The following is a 15,194-nucleotide window of genomic DNA, read 5'->3' on the forward strand; positions in this document are numbered from 1 at the left end:
TCTAGAATTTGTAGTAATCCTCACTTAAAATGAAGATACCATTAATTTTCTCTGTGATTTTTTTCTCTGTTATAGTGACACAACAGAATCAGAAGGGCAGAAGGTAAAGTGCCATCCTTAAAAACAAAGCTACAGATATTTTATTTGGTTCTGCCTAATGCTGCTATTAATGACAGACTCTGTGAAATGTAAACTCCATGCTGGGTTCTTTTCATAGTTTTCTTTGTGCAATATTTTTCAAATGAAGCTATTTAAGTGATGTAACAAACCTCTCGGCTGTTTTCATATTAAAAGCTTAAAATAAACTACATCATGTGGAAGTATGAAGCAGTAATAGTTGCTCTGGAGCTGTTTTTCAAAATGACATGGTTACTTAAAATTTTATTTCTACTTCTTTTTTTTTTTTTTTACATAGAAACACAACTCAAAGCTGACTGCTTAGAAGAATATTTCTTACTCTCTGAATTTTTTTTTTTATTGTATGCATTTCACAGCAGCACTTGCAAAAATACTCTTATATGGTTTTCAACTAGGAAGAACAAAGTATTTTCTTAAATTTAAGGGGATTTTTGGTTTGTTTTGGGTTTTTTATAAGAAAAACAAAATGGAATGTTTTTTTTTTTTGATGTCTAGAAGAACAGATATAAGGCAAGCTATAGAAATTGCTAAACACATTCAGAGATACATTTGGTTATAAGGTTATTATATGCTAACATTTGGGCAAAAGGGCTGGATATTTAAAAGTAAAACCAATAGCCCCTTGAAAATATGATTACATACTTCTATGCATCTTCAAGCAGTAAAGAATTCTCACAATCTTCCTGTAAGTAAATTAAAATACAGGTTACAGGCTTCCAAAATCAGCTCATATGAAAACTGATTCCAGCTACCGACGATTTTACGGAGGCCTTGTGCTCTTCATTCAATCACCTTGGAGTGCCAGCCTGAAGTTAATCCTGGGATTCTGATGCAGGACTGCTCTACAGCAGAATTACCCATAATTGCCTCGATTCCTGCTGACTGGTTATTTTTGCACCAGTGACTCAAATTAGGCACAGCTGGCCCTCGCAAGTTGGAGTTTAATAACAGCCAATTGTCAGAAAGTAGCTGACGGTCAATGTTTTTGTCTCAAAAGGGTGAAAGGAGCAGTGACAGCTCTCCCCCTCTCCCCACACTGAGCGAGGAGGGATCTTCTTTCTGAAGCTGCAGAAACATTGAGTTGAGTAAGCTCCTTCCTGTGGGGAAAGGTTCTGAGCACTTGCCGTAATGTTGAGGTGCCTGGAGAAGCCACATGAATATTTGATGGTCTTAACAACAAAGTGCAACAAGCATCCCGTTCGTTTTTGTTCAAAGGTATTGCACATTGGCCCAGTAAAACTGAAAAATGGAAATTAGGTTTAAATTGAGAGGGGAGGGCGGCCCAGACAGCAGTGAACTCTTTACATCTGAAATGAGAATAAGGATGGTTGTCCAGGCACCAGCACTAGCCCTTTCCTACAGCTGTTGGCTGATTTTACAAAAAAAAAAAAAAAAAGCATTGAAATCCAGAATAATGAAATGTAGAAGTCCACAAGTCAGCCAGAGCAGAGTCTTACTGCTGAACAGACAACTGTCTGCATCTTGCTGTCATTTGTTTGCTGCTTTTAGCATTTTACACCGAGTGCTATCAGATGCTCTTTTGCTCAGTAGAGATGGGAATGTCTTTTGTGGCAAACTTGGCAGGACATTTTTAAAGGACTTACTGTGGAGATACAGTTCTGTCAAACACAGACTGAAAATACTTCGAGAAATCATCTGCTGAGTAAATCCATGGATTTGTGATGTCAAGTTTCAAGGCAGTGTTTCAGCTGCATTTGGTTCCAGCAAAGTGCACAAGCCTTTGCAAAATTCCCTGTTTAAATTCTTGCTGGCTTTAATGCAGCAGGGTGTGCACACCTGATCCTGCATCTGAGAAATTTAGATCCATTACTGTGTTTGCTACAGTGCTCACCTGTCCAATTAATATGAAAGAACCCCCTGAAGTTAATTAATGTTGCATCAGAAGAGATTGCTGGTGACAAAAGGCACAAATCACAGTTAGTTAAAGCTGGAAATGCTCATTTTCACTCACTACCTTAAAGCTCTCCTGGAATATTAGCAGCAGCAGCATGCATTCAAAAGCAATGTGCAATGCAAACAGGCGTACTGAAAAGAATGTGAAATATTTGATATCAGAATCCATGGTGAATCCAAAAATATTTGCTGCTTGTGTCTTTCTACATTATTTTTCGAGACCTTTAAGAACCACAAATGCTGATGTAGAGACAGAATGTCAAGACATCCCAAGGGTAAGTTGAATAGAAATTCCCTAGAGCCTATAAATCTATTTGAAGGTGATAATCTAATCACAAGAATGCCTGTCAAATCTCAAGGAAAGTGATAAGTAAAACAGTAATTCTATGGAATATGGACTTTTACTTATCTGGCTTGACCTTTCCTCCTGCTCTTTAACCCTTCTGCCCTTCAAGTCTCAAAAAGAACAAAGAATGATATAATACAGATTTGTACTTGGTGAGCTGGAGTTGTTGAGCCCTTCAATACCCCATTGAATCCTCCACCCACTGAGGGTCTGTTTGGGAGCCAACATAATGAAGCCAGCACAATGTGGCTGTGTTCACTTGGCCATTTGTCCTCTTGTGAAAAGGAAGCTTCCATGGGACAACAGGGGGACAACAGGCCCTGGGTGATGCTTTGAAGCTCAATTTTTGGAAGAGATGTGGCCCAAAAGATGCTAGCTGAGGGTGTGCTGAGCTCTGTGCTGCCCTAGTTAGCAACTTTAATCTCCCAAACGAGGTCATCCTGCTGTGTTATTGAGGTATTTCTGCACTGCCATCCACAGAGAAACTCGACAAACTGAGCAAGAAACAACTGCACCAAGGTCAGGACAACAAGTTGGTTTGTAGCACCTTCCTTTAAGGGGCCAGAACCTCTGGTGGCCTGGTGGGCACCAGCTGTCAGTGGAAAGGCTTGACCAGCTCCTCTTAATGAGAACCTGTGTTTTTCACGGACACGCTTAATAAACATTCCGATTAAATTCATGGACCAATCAAGGGTCCTAAATGATGGGAAGGATGATTAAATCTCAAAATTAGCAAAGTGATGGAGAAAGTAAAAAATACCTGCAGCCCTTAATGATATGACTTTTTGTACAAAACTGGCAATGCAAATCAAGGAATTGCGCACCAAATTCAACAAAAATGTACTAATTTAAAGGGAAAAAACCCAAACTAGATTTTTTTTCTTGCTTTAATTGGTTTCTATTTAGTCAATAAAATAGCTAACATGAATGCTTGCATGAGCAGTATTTCACATACAGGAGAAGATGATATTCACTTGATTTAAGCTCTCTAATCAAAGTTTGAATAATGGTCCCATGAAGTTCTACAGATTCATTTCACTATATTCATGCTACTCCCATTATTTCAGCAGATACAGTCAAACAGAAAACATGCATATAAGGGACTCTATATGAAAACTGAAAAATGGATTAACAATTTTGCTTTTAGTTGCTAGTCACTCTTGATTACAATAAATCCAATATACCATAAATTGCACTCCTGTGTGAGTATGTAAAGTCTTTCTTGAGTCATAAGTAATTGAAAGTCAGGGGAATAAATTCAGTTACAGACCCATAAGAAATTCCTTGGTTCATCTGTGGTTTCCTTTGTTTGGCAAGGGGAGAGTGAAGAGAGTGTATATATGTAAATGTCTTAAGGAATGATTAATGGCAATACATATTAGAACAGCACCTGAATTATTTAAAATGTATCTGTGGTGAGCTTCCTGGTTTCTGCCAGGCACTTTAGTAAGGTGTATCTGACAATGATTTGTGCTTGTTAGGGGTACAGCTGCACTGGGAAGATGTTGGAGAAGAGATGAAGTTGCAATGAATTTCCTTTTCTGATGCTTACCTGAACTTGAACTTCCAGTCATGTATTTTATGTGTCACTATTTACTTGCTGGTAATGACATATTTGGGCTAAGAAAGGTGTACTCATTAACATGGGTGATTGAGATCACTGGGTGAAGCCTTGGAAAAAGTGTTCAAAATCTTTTGAATTGCCAGCCTAGATTGCAATCAGCTGAATAACCACCACATTTAAGGGAAGGATGATCTTCAGGTCATCAGCTGCTGGTTTCCTGAGGGTCAGCCTTGCTTGTCCTGACCAGCTGAGGCCTTACCTTTGAGTCTGCTCAAATCAAGTAAGAAAAGTCTCATTTCTGGCTTTTATCTTCTCAGAGTGCTTTGGTTATGGCTGCTTCATTTCTCTCCTTGTTCTGTCCACCTAATTCTGTGTGCTGCCATTTACCCCAGCTGTGGCCCTGTATTACATTTAGGGGGGAAATTCCATGTATTGTCCATCTCAGGTCTCTGTTGTGGGATCAGCTTCTGTCTGAGTATGGCACTGACCATATTTTTTGGTTTTTATTACTTGAGAGATGTTTAATCAAAAGACTGGGGTTAAGCTTTTGTTAGAATATGTTCCTGGCCATGGGAATTGTTGTGTGTCCCATTTTTTCTGTCCATCATTGCCAGCTGGCTACTCTACGCCTCCCATCCCTATAATTACCAGAAATAGAGGCTTATATGCTACATTTATTTTAACTGTTTGTAAAAACATCCCTAAAAGGCTAAACTTGGTTGACAGGAGATCAACCCCAAAGTACCTTTCATAAGGATCCAGTCTTGACTCAAAATATGAGACGGGTTTCCCTTTCACAGAAACTATTTTTTTTTTCCCCAACAAAGGGGAAATGATATGCTTGATATTTTCTCTGAAAAATACAGCAGGTGAACAGTTCAGCAGTTATGCTAAAAGACCTCATAAGGCAAGCTAATAAAATGTGGCTGGAGCAGGGAGCTCTTTGTTTGTGGTGCAGAAGCTGGCTTTTAGTTGACTTATCTTGAAGATGTATCTGTGTGCCTTTTTACATGCCTGGAACTGGCTTTCCACCAAAAGAGTTACAGTGCCATTATGGAAGCATACCTATTCCAGAAGTGTGCTGGTTTGTTTTTAAAGTGTTACTTTATTTTGGTTTTCTTCTGCAATCTTATTCAGTGCTATCTGCTCTTCAGCTTGCTTTGCTCTATTTTATTTCTGTTTTTAGACTCTGCTAGAAAGAACATAATTTTTAAATATTTCTGAGACACAAGGTCCACTTCTGATGATGCACGCTGAAAACAATTGACATTTGCTTGCTCTCCTATTATTACTGTAAAGAGAAACATCCAGAGAGACTCATAAAGAAATGAAATACTTTTCCAGACAGCCTCTTTGAACAGTTCAGACATTTTAGCTTTTCAGCTAGAGACCTTTTTAAACTAAATTTATATAAAAGTACTATAGCTCAACCAACATATTTCTAAGGAAGTCTCCTGGATTTTATTAAGTTACAGAAAATCCAAATGACACATGATTATTGTGCTCTTTGCAGTTATAATTGAAAAATGCATTTATCAAGTACTTAAGGCCATTTTAGCCATCCACCTACCCAGATGGAGGATATTCCTTGTTGTCAGAGGTATAATAAAATAACAGGATTATTGCCATAGCACATTTTGCTTTCTTAAGTGCAAACCTTTCCTCTTAGCTTGATTTCTGACTGCCAAAGCTTATTTCATCGGGAGAGACATCTCCTGAACTCTGCACTTTATCTATTTAATTGTGTTTAAGTTTGTGAGGGTAAACCAGATTGTAATTAACTTCCAGGAATAAAGGACATCTTATGATTTCCAGTAGCTGAAGGAGGACAGGCACACTCACAGCATGTGTTAAGAACAGGCAGCTCAAAGTCCTTGAGACCAGAGTTTGACCTCTCCTCTCCTGGAGTCAGCAATGTCCTAAGAGTTCTCTTTGCCTCCCCCAGTGGAAAATATGTAAAATTATATTATTTATAAAAGTGCTGTCTTAAAAGGAATAGTCTGTGCTCCAGAGGTCTGTTGTCCAAACCTGAAGTCTGTTTTATGTGACATTTTCAACTAAGTGAAATTAAAATAAGGATACAGTGAAGTAAAATACATCCATTTGTTTGACATTGTGGATTATTTCCCATTACTTACAAAGTGTTTGTATCCTATAACTGTGATAACAATTTTTAAAATACTTTTAGACCATAAAGTCACAACCTTTGATCATTTTGGTTTCTTTAATTAGGATATAACCTCTAGGATAATTTTGCAGGGTATTTTTACCAGTGAGGGGCTGTAAGTCATTCAAGATTTTGCCCAGTATTTTACATTTAACATGAACTCATTAACATTAATATTCTGGATTCTGAGAGCATATTGAGGTAACCTATTGCCCTGACATTTTTTAAGATTATCTGTCAGCCAGGATGATGTGGGAGTTGTGTTGAAAAGCTTTTTGAATGAGTTTGTTTTTTATCACATCTGAAAGCAAAAATTTGAGTTGTTTCTGAAATTGGTTGTGAACTATTTTACTGCTGTAATTTTAGGACAAGGAAAGACTTTTAAACTGTAATGTCCTTAATAGTAGGCAATTAATAAGTAGATAAATTGGGAAGAAAAAGATTTAATTCAGTTTTTAACTGATTTACTTTTAGTCATTCTCTATCAGTGTTCCAGAAAAAGCATTAAAAAGCTAAAACCATTTCCTGTAATGCAGGAAAAAATAGGAATACTCTTAATAAAAAATACAAGCAGTTACCAGTGTTTAATTTTCCAGCAAATTTATGAATATACTGAAGATTTTTAAAGTCCTATTCCCAGTATGTATATGGTACTATGCTTTAGTACTTTGTTTGGGGGTAAGATGAGTTGCAGCATCAAGTTTATTTTTGAGTTTTGGGCCCACCATGACCAGAGGGACATTGAGGGGCTGGAGCAGGTCCAGGGAAGGGAACGGAGCTGGGAAGGGGCTGGAGCCCCAGGAGGGGCTGAGGGAGCTGGAAAGGGGCTCAGCCTGGAGAAAAGGAGGCTCAGGGGGGCCCTTGTGGCTCTGCACAACTCCCCAGAGTTTGATGTGTTCAGGTGATGGTTGGTCTCTTTTCCCAGGTAATAATTGTGTGGACAAGAGGAAATGGCCTCATGTTACATCAAGGGAGGTTTAGATTGGATATCAGGGGGAAAAAAAAAAATCACAGAAAGGGTTGTAAAGCTTTGGAAGAAGCTGCCAAGGGAACTGATGGAGCCACCATCCCTGTAAGCCTTCAAGAAGGATGTGGCACCTGAGGACATGGTTTAGTGGTGGCACTGGGTTGATGGTCCTGATGACCTTAAAACTCTTTTCCAGCCTTGTGCTTCCATGAATAGTCCATGAGAACACAGAAATGCTGCTGGGAATGTGTCTGAGCAGTTCCTCTTCCTTCAGGTCTGGGTATCTTTAGCCTCTGCACCTTCAGATCCTGTCATGGTGCTTGAGGGAAAACGTTCTTGTCACTTCTTGAAGGCCTGGCACCATTAACAGGTTCCTCACCACAGTGCAGGAGAAATGCACACTCCTACTCCAGCAAACTTTTATTCCATATGTTAACTGCTCCCTGAACCCGGATTTTCTCTCCTCCTTACTCTGTAAGGGATACTCACCCCCTACAAAAGGGGTTTTTCTGGGAGTTGAGACCTCCCTGCTGCTGGTGTGGCTCACAGTGTGACCTGCTCTGTTCATTCAGAGTGGCTTTACCACGTTGTGAAGCATGGCAGGTGATCATGTACAGGTGCAGTGCACTTGTGCTTGAAATACAAAGACGTTTTCATGCTTGTTAATCTGTTCTGTCCCTGACTGGTGCTATAAAACAGGAAGCTGCCATGGTTACGTGTGCCCATTTGTGTAATCAGATGGTGGCACCTTCCTTGTTCAGTCTTGGAGCAGCCTGGGTCACCTGGGAGTTCTGCTGCGTTTTCTGTGCAAATGGCAAGTTGCATATTTTGCTTCTTGCATCTTCCTCTTTCATCTCAGTTTATAAATTTCATGAGGTCAAAAAAGAAATTACATGGAGAGAACAAAATATGTTTGTTTATCAGCTAGAAAGACAGTTTATAAATCCAAGAAGTCAATATTTTCATTCAGGTAGAAGCAGAAACAGTCTGTGTAACCCATCTGCATTTCGAGATTCATTATACTTTTGAAGATCAGTGAAATTTCCAGAAAAAATATTATTTTAAATTAAAAAAAATACAGCATTGAAAATATCCAATATTAATGGTTTGATTGAGACATTTCAGGCTAAATGTGGGTTTGATGATTGTATTTTGGACTTCTATTTAAATGTATTTTTAGTACCACTCCTCCTTTCAAAAAGGCATCTTGTGTTTCTCAACAGAAATAGAAGTGCATTTGTTGAATTACTCTCTTATCTGGTAACTCAGTAGATTGAGAGGCTGTTAATTTGAGATGTTCATGTATGTCTGTGTATCATTGTAGCCATTGCTGGTTATGATCATCTTGTTAATTCTGAATCCAGCTTTTGCTTCAGCCTTTCATCTCCTGTTTGCCTTGCCAAGCAACTGAGTGCCAACTAAATGCACTCATCAAAAAATAATTTAGTTCCCTATTGAAAGCTTTTATAAAATGTCCAATACTTTGTGAGCCCAGCTTTTGCTCGAGTTGCACCAATACAGAAATTTTCACTTGAAAAAGCTCTGAAGACTATTTTTGCATCTTTGCTAATTCAAATTATATTGTTCCTGGATCATCATCCTTATATAGCCATGGAAAACTTAAGACAAAACATGCTTTTTCTTCATTATTGCAAGCAAACATTTTTGTTGAAACTTTATATCTTTGTAAATATCAGCAAGGTGTGAACTATGTACTCACTCTTCCTAAGTCCTCCTTTGTGAAGCTTTTCTCTTTACCAGCTGCATCACCTTACAGTGCTTTTCACACATTAATATGCATGACATTTTCTCTTTGCATACTGTTTTATCAAGGGCTCCTCTTGCCCAGAATCTAAAGCAAGTCTGGAATAAGATAAAGCTTTCCTCTTACTCAAGATTAGATCCTCCATGAAGACCTCTGCCTGATTTTTTTCAGTCAGAGCTGAGCACTGTATCTGTATTTTTCTTAATATTTGGTGATTTTTTACTAGGATTTTTATGTTTTCTGATGGAAACTAAGGAGACCTACAGTGCATTAGAGGGAAGTCTCTCAGCAATGTCTCATTTTGTCACCAAAGAAAATAATTGTTGTTAAATAACTCTGAATTGCTCATGGCTCAACAAACATGAAAACTTGCTACTTGTACCTTCTCCCCTCAACTTTTCAGCTGCTGGAGAGATCCATCATGCAAACTTCTGATAGCTGGGAGCACAGCCTGCCACTGTTTATCCTTATGATCTCAATTCCCAAACAGTTAATCTTATTAAACAATTTTTCTACATGCCAAGAAACCCTATTTGTGTTTGCCAAGCCTTGAGGAAGAAAAACCATTCCTCATCTAAAATTTTGTGACAATAGAGAAAATCTGCTTGGTTCTCACTTCTAGGGCTACCTGCAATTTTGTCAGAGGGGGGAGAAGAAATACACAGAAATAATGTAAGTGGTTAATTTAATTTTATGCATTAGTCATTGGCTTTCCCAGCACTATTTTAAATATAGATGGAGTTATCCACACATGATCTGCTTCTATAACCATTTTTAATAAAGAAGAGGTTGTATTCTCACATCCAACACTGGAAAATGTGTTTGAAACCTTATGGGTTTGCCCAAGCTACAGCTCTTTTTTCTGAAACGCAATCTTTCTGTAAAGAAAGCAAACTCCAATATCAGGCCCCCAAAGTTTTTCTTGAGTCACACAAATACTTTTTTCCAAGTGAAGTTAAAGGTTGTACATCCTTGGATAAGCATCTGGTTTTTACAGTGCAAACAACGGTAAAGAAAGCAAAAGCTTGAATAAATCCAACTGCATAACGTACAAAATGTCATGGCAGCAAAAAAAAAAAGGTTCCAAACCTTCAGAAGCCCTAGTGCTAATTTGATGCCTTTGTGAAGAATATTTTAATATTCTTCAGACTGTGACAAATCAAGTGCCTGTGTAGTAAACTGGTTTCAGAGGCTTTTGTTTTGGTGGATTTTTTTTTTTAAGTACTTCATTAGGTGTAACTCTGCATAGGTGTGGATCTTTTGAACTGTCATTTACAAGAAAAAATGAAAACACTTTGTTACTGTGGAGTTCTGCTCAGAGTGCTGGTGGTTGTTGCTGGGTACATGAGATCACAGGGTGTTTGCTTGGGGCAGGGAAGTCATATCTGATTTTTCTTTTTTTTACATAATAAACTTGTCTCAGACCACAGAGTGAGGCCAGTTGGCTTCAGCAGCAAGCTGAGGTGCTGCCCTTCCTGCCATTTTGGTGAGGTGTAGAATCATAGTGAAACAAAATCTGAATCATAGTGAAACAAAAAAGTGAGGAACTCAAGAGCTGAGAAATGAAAAAAAAACCCAAAAAAAAAAACCCCAAAAAAACCCACATTCCCTGAGATTTCCTGTGGGGAGGAAGTGGAGAAAAGAGGCGATATTAAAATATTAGCCAAAAAAAACCTCCAAGAAGACAAGTTTTGTATTTCCCATGAGCAGCACTGGAGGAGTTTCGTGTGCATTTCAGGAGTGCTGTAAGTGGCTGCTCACTTCCCACTCACACACATGTTCATGGCTGTTATACCCTGTTAGCTCTCCTTTCACAAGCTCCAGAAAAGCCACAGCATTTGTCTCTGTGGTGGTGGCAATGTCTATTAATGTTATCTTTTGTGATTTCATCTTCTCATAATGTCTGAGAGCCCTGCTTTAAACTAGCAGTCTGTGATTGTGACGGGTGAGATAAAATTTCCAGTGAGATAGAGCAAACTCACGCTCCTGTGTGTGACAAATTGCAATGACAAGGCTGTGTTGATAGCAGCTTATGATGTGAAATGAAATCACAACCACAGTGCCATAAAGATGTGTGCTTAGGGCATCTTTACAGAGCTCCAAGTGAAAGAAGATGTGGTCACAATGTCTAGTAGGCACTCTGGTCCTTCCCTGCACTTCATTTTATTGCTGGAGCTGGCCAGGGCTGCTCAATAAAAATACTTCATGCATTTCAGGCTTTTTTTCTTTTTTCTTTCTTTTTTTTGTTGCTTTGCTGGGTGTCTCTATTCCAGCTCCTGTGTAGTGGGTACAACCAACATCTGAGAACTGCCCCAATTCATGCTACAAATGCAATAATTGCTGCCATGTCGAGGACAGCCATTTGATTGGATTCGACTGGCTGAGTAATCCAGCTGAAGAATGGACAACAAGAAATAAGAAATAACAGTTATAGAATGCATTCTATGCAGTTATGGAATGCATTCCATGAAACTTCAGGTTGTTGCACCCATTTCTTTATTCATATTAGCAGTTCATAGGGCTGACAGTAGAAGTAACTGTGTGAATCTCTTCTTGATATCAAGGGTAAAATTCAGTCGCCTAAAAATCTAAATCTAAAGCTATTTTTTAGTGCTAAAAACAGCTTTGTGGGGCTGGCAGGTGTAAGGATGAGACACCAGCACTCCTCTGGAGCAGCAGCCAGAGGCTACAGCTGAAATTGCAAAATGGCATGAGAAACCTGTACTTTCACTACAGAATTACTGAGTAGTGACCTTTATGGCAGCCAAAATTTGGAATTCTAGGAGGTAAAAAATGGTCTCTGGGAATGGCAGGAAACAGCTATTGCAAAACTGAAAAGTAATAGGATTCAAAATTTCAATAATTTTTAATAATCTCAAATGTTAAGCCCCTAAAGGGGAAAAAGAGTCTCCAAATCAGGACTTACACTTGCAGTTGAGGTCCTTCCAGTACAGAGAAATGTACACTCAGAGGAGAGCTGTAGGTAGCTTTAAAGTTATTTTAGCTTCCCAATATGATCTACTAAATAAATTGCTATTGAAGAGCTAAGTTTTCAGCTTTTTGAATATTTAGATCAATAATCAAACATGGGGGAAAAAAAGAAAACGAGGAAATAATTCCTACACAGGACCCATGCAGGAACAGTGTTCAGAAATACTATTTTTTTATTAATTATTCATTTGGTTCTAGGTGGTTTTTTTTTCCCCTAGCATTATTATTCTAGTTAAGTACCATTCAAAGGGTAATTATCATTTACCTCCTCTACTGTTGCTGTAAATGGAGGTTTACTTGCTAAGATTCAGGCATGCTCTGCTTCCATCCAAAGTCTGGCTTTGTCATTGATTTCTGCCCCATCACACAATTAAAACAATAAAAAAATCATACTCTTAATGAAGAGGGAAGGATGCAAACTAATAATTACCATAAACAGGTTTTCTGCAGTTGATTACAAACTAATAATTACCATAAACAGGTTTTCTGCAGTTGATTAAAGAACAAGCAATAACTGATAATGGTGATGCAAACTATATTTCCTACCAATAGGTGCCAGTATAAGCTAATTAAGGTAAAGTGTATAATGACAGGTTTAAAGGAGATATTGAAAAATATATATTTTTTAAAAATCCAACAAATTATCTTCCTAATTTATCCTTTTGGGTGGGGCATAACCTTTCTTGGGAGTTCTGTTGGCAAAGGTTGTTCTGTCCCTTCCCTGCTTCTTTTCTCTCCTCTTTAGTACAGCTGAATATGAGCAACCCTTGCTTCTGTTTCTAGCTCATAGATTTTGTTATCCTTTTTATAGCCAGAAATTCATGGAAGATCTTAATCAGGTAAAATTTATAGTGAAGGAAAGCAGCAGAGAGATAACTACAGCTGAATCTTGCCCATGCACGTTTCAGCAGCTGGACCTAATTTATGGGAAATAACTATTTACTGTGGAAGAACAGAGTTAACTCCCACTGCAGCATTTCTTTAGTCAGGTTTTCCATTTTAAACATTTAAGATGTACCTCAAACTTGGCTTCACAGACCATGAGCCAGCCTCACGTGAGTGTTTTGTGAGCAAATCCATGGAGTATCACTCTGCATCCTTTGTGTGCAGCCCTCCCCTGTTTGGTGCCCCGTTGGAGATATCTGTAGCCAACCATGTAATTTAATCTCTTTCCTATTCAGTCTTAATGGAGAGATGACCTTTCAGCAGATTAGAATTGATTTGTTTATAAATCTGCTAGTCTTGTCAAAGCTTTGTTGTTACAGACAATAATTTTGCTATCATCTGCCTGATACTTATCAGTATATCATAGCAGCTGTAATGACTTTTTTTTAAAAAATTTCTTCTTATTTTAGCTCTTTTTCAGCTTTTATTGGAGTCATCACCTCCAAAGCTTGGACAGTGTCACTGGTGAAGCCTTTCTCTCACTCTACTACAGGTAATGTCCCTGTTCCTTCTCTTTAGTTTCTCAACTCCACTCTCATTTTAAGTGTTCTGAACAAGGCCAGATCAAACAGGAGAATATGAAGAGAATGAATTTGTCAACCCCAGCAGAGTTTCTCAGCCCAAATTTTTCTTTCTTTTCAGTTGGCATGGTTGTATCACAGTTATGTTATCTGTAGAGACTCTGTTGCTCCTGCAGAAATTCAGATCGTGCATTGCTGCTCTCGGTGGCACTCACCAGATTGAACCCTTCCTCCACTTTGCAGCCTGTCTTCACTTCCTCGGGGCTGTTTGGGTGGGGACTTTGTCTGGCTTTATTTTCACAGTAATTGAATAGAGCCTATGACAATACTCTTGTTCTCTGCAGGCTGCTTTTGCAAGGAGGGAATGGAATGCACTTCTCAGATTTAATAGCAAACATGGAATTAATTGCTTTGCAGCTTTTTCAGCGCTGATTGTGAGTCCCATATCACATCAGCCTTACAAGCATATACAGGTGTTTGTACAGAAAGGCAAATTTGGAGAACTCCTGAGCTAAAATGTGCTGAGGAACATCCTGTTGGTGGCAGCAATAACTTACATTTAACTTGTTGGGAGCTGTGAAGGTGACAGAGCTCCTTTGCGGCCCGTGCTGCCTGTGTGCAATAATGGGCTTGCTGTGCATTTGAACACTCTACATTGATTCTTATCTCTTAATAGCTATTTAATCCAGACTTCAAATCACACATCGGGTGTAATGTACAGCTGATACTTTGCATAAGCTTGAGAATCTGGACTAAAGAGCAGTGATATGTCAGGGGTGTTTGTAATTCCAGAAAAATTACCCTGGTTCTGGTGTTCAAGGGTTTCAGGGATTTTTGGTATGTGCTTTGTTGGTGGTTGTTTGGTTTGGTTTTCTTTGTGTTATTTTGGTTTGTTTGATTTGTTTCAGTTTTAGGCTTTGTTTTGTTTTGGGATTTTGTTGTTGTTGTTGGGAATTTTTTTGGGAAGAAAACAAGATCCAGTGCCTGTGTGTTCTTCAGGGTTCCACAACAAAACATTTATAGTTTCTCCACTCACAACACATTTGGGATATTGATGATGCAGCTCTTCTTCCAGGGAAAATGACTGGTGGATGGTTGATCATGGTGTGTGCTGCACAAAACCACCCAGCAAAATGCAAGGGGACACACATTTTAACTATAATTTAGTGACAGAGGCCAGTTTGGACTGAATGTGCACTAAACAATTATTTGAAGTGGAAGCAAGATGGTTCTTTTAAGATTAAAAATTCCTTAGACCCCATTTCAGTACCTGAAGGGGTTACAGAGAGCTGGAGAGGGGCTGTGGACAAGGATGTGGAGTGTCAGGAGGAGGGGGAATGGCTCTGAGCTGATGGAGAGTAGGTTTGGGTTGGATATTGAGGAAAAAATCTTCCCTGTGAGAAGCTGTGGCTGTCCCTGGATCCCTGGAAGTGTCCAAGGCCAGGCTGGAGGGGCTTGGAGCAGCCTGGGACAGGGGAAGGTGTCCCTGCCCATGGCAAGGGTTTGAAAGGAGATGATCTTTAAGGTTCCTTCCAACCCAACTGCCCCATGACTCTCTGATCTCCACCTGTATCATACCACAATGCATTATTGCCATGCAGCTGCTGAAGCTGTGCTGCACGAGGACTTTGACACAAAACTTCAGAAGGTCACAGATATTGATGTGGTTTTCAGGGGATGTTTCTGTGCTGCAGCTCCCAGTCTGAGGCAGGGGGATGTAACTGAGCAATGCCACAGCAAATCCTGGCAGTGACCACTTGGGAAGTGTTTGTTGGGCTTGGTGGGGAACAGATCCCTGCCTGGCAAAGGACAGAGTCCAGACAGAAAGGACAGACTGAAAGCAGCCACCCCCAAAATGTTGATGAGCTGCTGTAAC

The 15,194-nt window shown here is 39.2% G+C and overlaps 1 long non-coding RNA gene across 10 annotated transcripts in view; it reads left to right on the top strand.

Moving 5' to 3' along the window:
- Positions 1–4,170: 4,170 nt before the first annotated feature.
- Positions 4,171–15,194, top strand: part of LOC135304079 (uncharacterized) — a 39,421-nt gene continuing 28,397 nt past the window's right edge. For all 10 annotated transcript variants that reach the window (XR_010365513.1, XR_010365514.1, XR_010365512.1 and 7 more), the window contains exons 1-2: positions 4,171–4,242; positions 13,208–13,290. This is a non-coding gene — a long non-coding RNA (uncharacterized LOC135304079). The remainder of the gene's footprint in view (positions 4,243–13,207; positions 13,291–15,194) is intronic.

This window comes from Passer domesticus, chromosome 7 (genome assembly GCF_036417665.1).
Source record: "Passer domesticus isolate bPasDom1 chromosome 7, bPasDom1.hap1, whole genome shotgun sequence".
Lineage (NCBI taxonomy): Eukaryota > Metazoa > Chordata > Aves > Passeriformes > Passeridae > Passer > Passer domesticus.